The sequence below is a fragment of the Podarcis liolepis genome, assembly GCF_965112155.1.
Source record: "Podarcis liolepis genome assembly, chromosome: 3".
NCBI lineage: Eukaryota > Metazoa > Chordata > Lepidosauria > Squamata > Lacertidae > Podarcis > Podarcis liolepis.
The window spans coordinates 22354798-22362386 of record NC_139557.1 but is presented as its reverse complement, the minus strand read 5'-3'; positions in this window follow the sequence as shown (position 1 = coordinate 22362386).

The following is a 7589-nucleotide window of genomic DNA, read 5'->3' as shown; positions in this document are numbered from 1 at the left end:
AATCTGCACCAACCACACTGGGAAAGGTAGTTGGAAGGTTTGAAGGCTCACAGGACAGGTGGGAGAGTCTGGGAGAAAGAATGGATCCTGTTTCACCCACAGTGAACATCATCAGTGGCATAGCCTTGCCTTTGTTTGTGTTGCTCAAAACTCTTGATAATTATAGGCCAACCGATTAGACCCTCTTAAAATAAATATTTTGTTCTTCATCAACAATGGCGGAGCAATAAGATAGTAATTACAAACAACAAAAGCAACTTTATAGTAGTAACTGAGAAGGATTAAGCTAAGGACACCACTCAGGAGAGAACTGATATTAAAAAATGCAGTCCAAAGCAAAAAAATATAATATAATATAATATAATATAATTGTGGAACAAATAAGGATCTCAGTTTCTTCTAATCTCCTCGGCTGTTTTGGGACTCACTGGAGGGAACCAGAGGAAAGCACGTAAACTAAATAGCTTGTAAAGTGACCTGAGTGGGTGGTAAATCCAAAGTTAATTCTTTCCTCATCTTTCTACCTGAGCTGAGAGTCCTTGTGCGTAAAAGAGAGAGCGAGAGGGAGAAAGTGAATTAACTAACAAAATTGATACACCAAATAAACGTTTAAGGTCTCCAGTCAAGGAAAATGCTTGTACCTGGTTACAGAGGTGACGTCCTCAAGCAGCAAAGGGGATGGAGTAAGAGCTGGAATCCAGTATTGAATTTACTTTGTGAATAGCCTCATTGCAAAAGTCAGCTGCTTCCATTTAAAATATACCAGTTAATATAAAAACTGGAGAGGGAAGCAGTGCAGAAGATGCCATGGGAATAAGGAATCTAATATTTCCCAGGGCATCTCAAGTACTCTTTTAAAACCCAGAGGTAAAAGATAGAAACTTTGCTAGCAAGTATATTGAGTCATCATTACAGAATTCTTCATTTAGGAATAGGAATGGATGACTCTGTCCACTTTGGTTTCTCTCCATTTCTCATTTTCCCAATTTCAAACTGTTCTGTAATCATTATTTTTTTAAAAAAACATGCAATTTCAACAGCAATTTAGTGCAATTTTCTCCTAATAAACATATCATTGTATGCAGTTTTGATGAACTGCACTTTTTTTTTTTTTTGCTATTTTCCTTAACACAATGCATTTTTTTGTACAGTCGTACCTTGGAAGTTGAACAGCCTAGTTCTTGAATGTTTTGGCTCCCAAACGATTGAAACCTGGAAGTGACTGTTTTCAAACATTCTTTGGGAAGCCAAGCATCTGACAGGGTTTCTGCGGCTTCTGTTTGTTTTGGAATGTTTTGGAAATCGAACGGACTTCCAGAACGGATTCAACTTCCAAGGTATATTAATTTAACTAATACAGTATATGCTTAAAATTCTACAAGGTAGGCTTAAGCAGTATGTGGAGTGAGAACTCCCAGAAGTGCAAGCTGGATTTAGAAGAGGCAGAGAAATCAGAGACCAAATCGCAAACATGCGCTGGATTATGGAGAAACTAGAGAGTTCCAGAAAAACATCTACTTCGGCTTCATTGCAAAAGCCCTTGACTGTGTCAACCACAGCAAACTGTGGCAAGTTCTTAAAGGAATGGGAGTGCCTGATCACCTCATCTGTCTCCTGAGAAATCTCTATAGGGGACAAGAAGCTACAGTTAGAGCTGAATATGGAACAACTGATTGGTTCAAAACTGGGAAAGGTGTACGACAAGGATGTATATTGTATCTCTGCTTATTTAAAATATATGCAGAATTCATCATGCGAAAGGCTGGACTGGATGAATCCCAAACCGGAATTAAGATTGTCAGAAGAAATATCAACAACCTCAGATATGCAAATGACACAACTTTGATGGCAGAAAGTGAGGAGGAATTAATGAGGGTGAAAGAGGAGAGCGCAAAATATGATCTGAAGCTCAACATCAAAAAAACTAAGATAATGGCCACTGGTCCCATCACCTCCTGCCAAATAGAAGGGGAAGAAATAGAGGCAGTGAGAGATTTTACTTTCTTGGGCTCCGTGATCACTGCAGATTGTGACAGCAGTCACGAAATTAAAAGACACATGTTTCTTGGGAGAAAAGCGATGACAAACCTAGACAGCATCTTAAAAAGCAGAGACATCACCTTGCCGACAAAGGTCCTTATAGTTAAAGCTATGGTTTTCCCAGTAGTGATGTATGGAAGTGAAAGCTGGACCATAAAGAAGGCTGATCGCCGAAGAATTGATGCTTTTGAACTATGGTGCTGGAAGAGACTCTTGAGAGTCCCATGGACTGCAAGAAGATCAAACCTATCCATTCTGAAGGAAATCAGCCCTGAGTGCTCACTGGAAGGACAGATCCTGAAGCTGAGGCTCCTACTAACATGAGTTTGACCAAACTGCAGGAGGCAGTGGAAGACATGAGTGCCTGGTGTACTCTGGTCCATGGGGTCACAAAGAGTCGGACACAACTAAACAACAAAACAACAACAACAAAACAACATGCATTTTACTGCACATTTTCAATAACATATGTATTTTTTGAATCTCTGGTTGGTTGGAGAACTGCATCAGTTCCCTGGAGAGCAAGGAAGTGTGAATTTCAAAAAAATAGCTGTGTTTTGTTCACACATTGATTTGAGATGTGTGAATTGGGTAGTTTCTAATTAAAAACCCTGTCTCCTCAACCCCCGTTTGGCCCATAGATTTGTGCTACAGACACTCTGCCATCCTGGGGACAATCAGTCCCAATCTGGATCCATAGCTAAAGCCATTCAGGGCTAGGCATTTTTAAAGGGTTTAAAATACGCTATTAAAAACATGGTAGAAATGGGGTTTTTAAAGCAGTATGGTAGGGTGCACCAGCACCACACAGGATCAGATTCTTCCACTTGCCAGCTGGTAAATGGAAGGATCCAATCCTACAGGGTCCTGCTCCTTCATGAGGAGCTTCTGTGCATGCAAGGGATGCCATTCGTGAAGGAGTAGTGACCAGCACCACCCAGAACAAATCCTCTTGTTTACCAACTGTTATATGGGAGGAGCCAATCCTCTGTAGTGCTGCTTCAGGGGACAGTAAAGAGGAGAGGCCTGTCAGGAAAGAGGAGAAGTCAATCTTCTGCAAAATTGCAGCTGTCCCTCCTTGTCATAGTTTCTCCCAAGAATGGCCCAACTGGGCAGAGCAAGCCAACTTGGCAAGCTCTCTTGAGGAGGTAATCCCAGATGGAGAACACAGCTCCCTCTTTAATCAAGACAGGAACTCAGAACAAGTTATGGACCACAGGTATGACGTTTACGGCATGTAATGCTTTAAGAGAGAATATTATGAAAATGATATACAGGTGGTACATGACCCCAGTCAAGCTTGCAAAAATCTATCATTTGCCCGATAATAAATGTTGGAAATGTAAAGAAACTGAAGGTACATTATTTCACCTTTGGTGGACGTGCCCAAGGATTAAGGCTTTCTGGGAGATGATCTATAATGAATTGAAAAAGGTAGTTAAATATACCTTCTTGAAGAAACCAGAGGCCTTTCTCCTGGGCATAGTCGGCCAATTGGTGCCAAAGAAGGATAGAACTTTTTTTATGTATGCCACAACAGCAGCAAGAATACTCATTGCAAAGTATTGGAAGACACAAGATCTACCCACTCTGGAAGAATGGCAGATGAAGGCGATTGACTATATGGAACTGGCGGAAATGACTGGCAGAATCCGAGATCAGGGAGAAGAGTTGGTGAAAGAAGACTGGAAGAAATTTAAAGATTATTTACAGAAATATTGTAAAATTAATGAATGTTAGAACGATGTTGGATAGAAACTAAGGGGTTTTTAGCTGCAATACTATAAGGGAATATGAAAAATGGATTACTAATAGGTAAAGATTTAATGTTATAATATTTTAAGATTAAAGATTAGGATAAACAAAGAGAGGAAGGATTTGCTGAACCAATAAACTGAACTGGAATACAAAAAAGGGAGGCGTGAGGAGGTCCGGGAAACAAGCTAATGAAAAATAAGTAATGGAAAGATTGAGTTGTTTTTAACTATTTTTATTTTGTATTTTTCTTTTTTTCTTTTTATTTTGTAATATTTTGAAAATCTGAATAAATATCTTATTTAAAAAAAAGGAACTCAGAACAAGTTCTCTTAGGGTTTGGGATCTAATAAGAGGTAATGTGTTTCTTGGATTCAAATGATATTTTCCATTGGTCAATTTCAACGTGGGAAGCACACAACATTTCATAATTGATTTCACGAACTACCACATCATGAGTCATCATAGGCCATTGCCTTTATATTTGCTAGGAAATAAGAGAAAATTCATTGGCACGGTGCATAGTGGCTAGTATTTGTGTTTAAATCAATATATTTAGATGGCTCTAACAGCTTGACAGCAAGGGGGCTGGTGATGCTTATATGTTCATCTCAGAGAAACACCCCCAAATTCTTCTCCGTGCTCACTAAAATCTGAGCCAGGGAAGACTTTTCCAACTATACCTCACAGTTGTGACTACCATTGTTTGAGAATCGTAACCCTTTTAAAGCCACTTTTAAGCTTCTAAAAGCCATGCTATGGTTAAACACACACACACACACACACACACACACACACACACACACACACACACAACATGTTGCAATATAGAGGAAACCTGCTCTGCATATCTCAGTATAATGAGGTTCTGGCCTCTGAGCTCTTCCTTCATGAGTTACTTTCACAGTGTACCAGGTCAATATAACATTGTAAAAGATACTGTCTTTTCATCATCTGCAAATAGTGCTATGAACAGGATCGCCTGGGCTTGCTATGTGATTGGTATTCAACTTGCTCTCCATATGGGGACAGGGTGTTTTACCTGGCCATGTTACAAAGATTGTCAAAGATAAAACGAGCCATGTGACAGACCGTATAATGTATTCCCCGCTAAGTGTCAAAGATAAAACTAACAGCCAAATTCTATCCAGCACTGCTGATATTCAGAGAGGCCTAAAATTCTGTGGAGGTTGGCCGATGCATTCTTGATACAGAGAAATAAATATAAAGGATAAAAACAAACAATATAGCTACAGTATAGATAACTATTACCTCAAGTAGAAGAGCTCAACAAAACACAAACAAAACACAACGCAACTTGTTGATGTGCTCAAAACCCACTTCCCACCCACCCAGGATTTGGTACCACCTGCTTATTAAGGCTACATGCCCTTTCTTCTTTGAACAGTTTTAAGAAATATTTCCCAGAAATTCTGCTGCCTGGTTAGGAAAAGGCACCTGATTTTAGCATTAAAAGAGCAGTTTAAAGAATGGGAGATGGGAGAAGAATAACACTGGGAATGATTAAGCAAATGATTTGAACACCAGCTGTTGAGCGTGTCGTTCACAAGAGAATAATATGTGGAAGGTGCTTGAACAGCCCATTAGTTTGATTTCAAATCCTGGACATAAAGGCAATTTTTCAATGAAAGGTGCTTTATTAATATTACCTACTATAAAATGGTAGTTTGTGGGTTTTTAATTACCCATTCATATCTACCTACTGTTTTTAGCATACTTGCTCAGTGTAAAATGACCCTCAGGAGGATAACTGTCATGTAGTCAAAATGGTACCTATTTCTTTCTTTTCTTTTAATAGCAGGATTTCCTTGTCACAGCTTTGGATTCACCTGTAACCATCCTTATCCCTTCGAGCATCTCGGAGACTGGCTCTTCTTACTAGGGCTGTGCACAGGGTTTAGCCGAAGCCCAAATCCTGGACTGAATCGCACCGATTCAGGAGGACTTTAGGTGAGTTGGATACAAGACAGCCCTGGATTGCCTCAGGTTGAACCACCTGGAATGATCCAGGATTGTCAAGGTGCAGAACATTGGGTGGGATAAAGGAGTGTGGAGCACCAAGGACTGAGAATGGGAAGAATGGATAAAACACTGGGTGATAGCCAATGAGTGGAACGGACTTCTGTGAGTGAAACAAGACTTCACCTTCCTTTCCTTCTCCCTGAGGCCTCTTGTACCCCTCTCAAACCCACTTGGACTCTTCCGTGCAAGTTTATGGGATATGTGGGAGGCTTCAGTGGGGAGGAAGGGACCCATTGCAGGGTTGGAAGCCTTCTCCAACGTTCCTGAATTTCACCTGCTGTTTGGAAAGCCTGCTTTTAGTGTTGATGAAGCCATTTCCTAAGGTATAGCCAGGCAGCTGGAAAAGCGAGGGATGCTAGTGGAGGACCATGTTATTTATCAGTTGCTCAACAAGTAACTGCCAGCTACTTTCCTATTGGCTACCTGCCATCTGAGCGGCAGAGCATTGGCCGCCTGATGTTTGTTTATTCTCTCAACAGAGGCGAGTCTGAATGCTCACATACTTCTTTGCCTGCCAGCGCTCAAACACCAACTGCTGAAAAAGGCCAAGACTGACAGAGTTGCCGACTGGCTTTTCAGCTGTCAAGGAGCAAACAGGATGACCGCAGGCAAACTGCATTATTTATCAGGATGGCATTGCAACCCTAGCAAACCATTTCAAGGGTGGGCAGAGATGTAAATCTGTGGTCTTTACTGGTCTTGCATTTTGCAGATCCCTTCAGGTGAACATGGAAAATGTACAGTCTGCTGGCCGCATATTTTATTGAAATTACATTGTCAAAGAATAAATGGTCTATTTGTCCTGGTCTGAATTAAAGGAGAGAATGCTTGGTTGATAGAAGGGTTTTTATTTTTAATTTATTTTTTTGCTTTCCTAGTAAGCAATTAGCATGCACAGGTTCCTTCCATAGTGATCAATGGCGAGTGGACAATCACAGAGGCTATTTAATAGCTGTAGGTCTTTTAAATGGGTTGTGTTCACTGAAAGATGACCAACCAACTTTATTATTCTTGTTAATTGAGCTGCTGCCTGCCTGAAAATACATTTCATCAAGCAAAATGGCTATACTATTTAGCAAAACCTAGAAAAGATGTACATTCATTAAAGGAAACTCCATATTACTGGGGAGGGGAGAGCAGAGCTTCATTTTTAACAGATGTAATGCTGTCCTGAATAACCATTCAATTGGAAAGATATCAAGTGGTTCCATAATAGATAAACCTGTGCTCCCAACAGCTACAGAGACTGATAATACGAATACGAATATAACTATAATTTATTTTGCATATGCTGCCTATCTGACTGGGTAGCGCCAGCCATTCTGGGCAGCATCCAACAAATTATAAAACCACAGTAAAACATCAAACATTAAAAACTTCCCTATACAGGACTGCCTGCAGATGTCTTCTAAAAGTCATATAGTTGTTTATTTCCTTGGCATCTGATGGGAAGGCATTTAAGAGGATGGGCACGACTACCGAGAAGGCCCTCTGCCTGGTTCCCTGTAACTGCACTTTTCACAGTGAGGGAACCGTCAGAAGGCCCTCGGAGCTGGACCTCAGTGTCCAGGCTGAACAATGGTGATGGAGACGCTCTTTCAGGTATACAGGGCGGAAGTCATTAGGGCTTTAATGGTCAGCACCAACAGTTTGAATTGTACTCGGAAACATACTGAGAGCCAATGTAGACCTTTTAAGACCAGTGTTGTACGACCCCGGTGACCGCTCCCAGTCACCAGTCTGACAGCTGC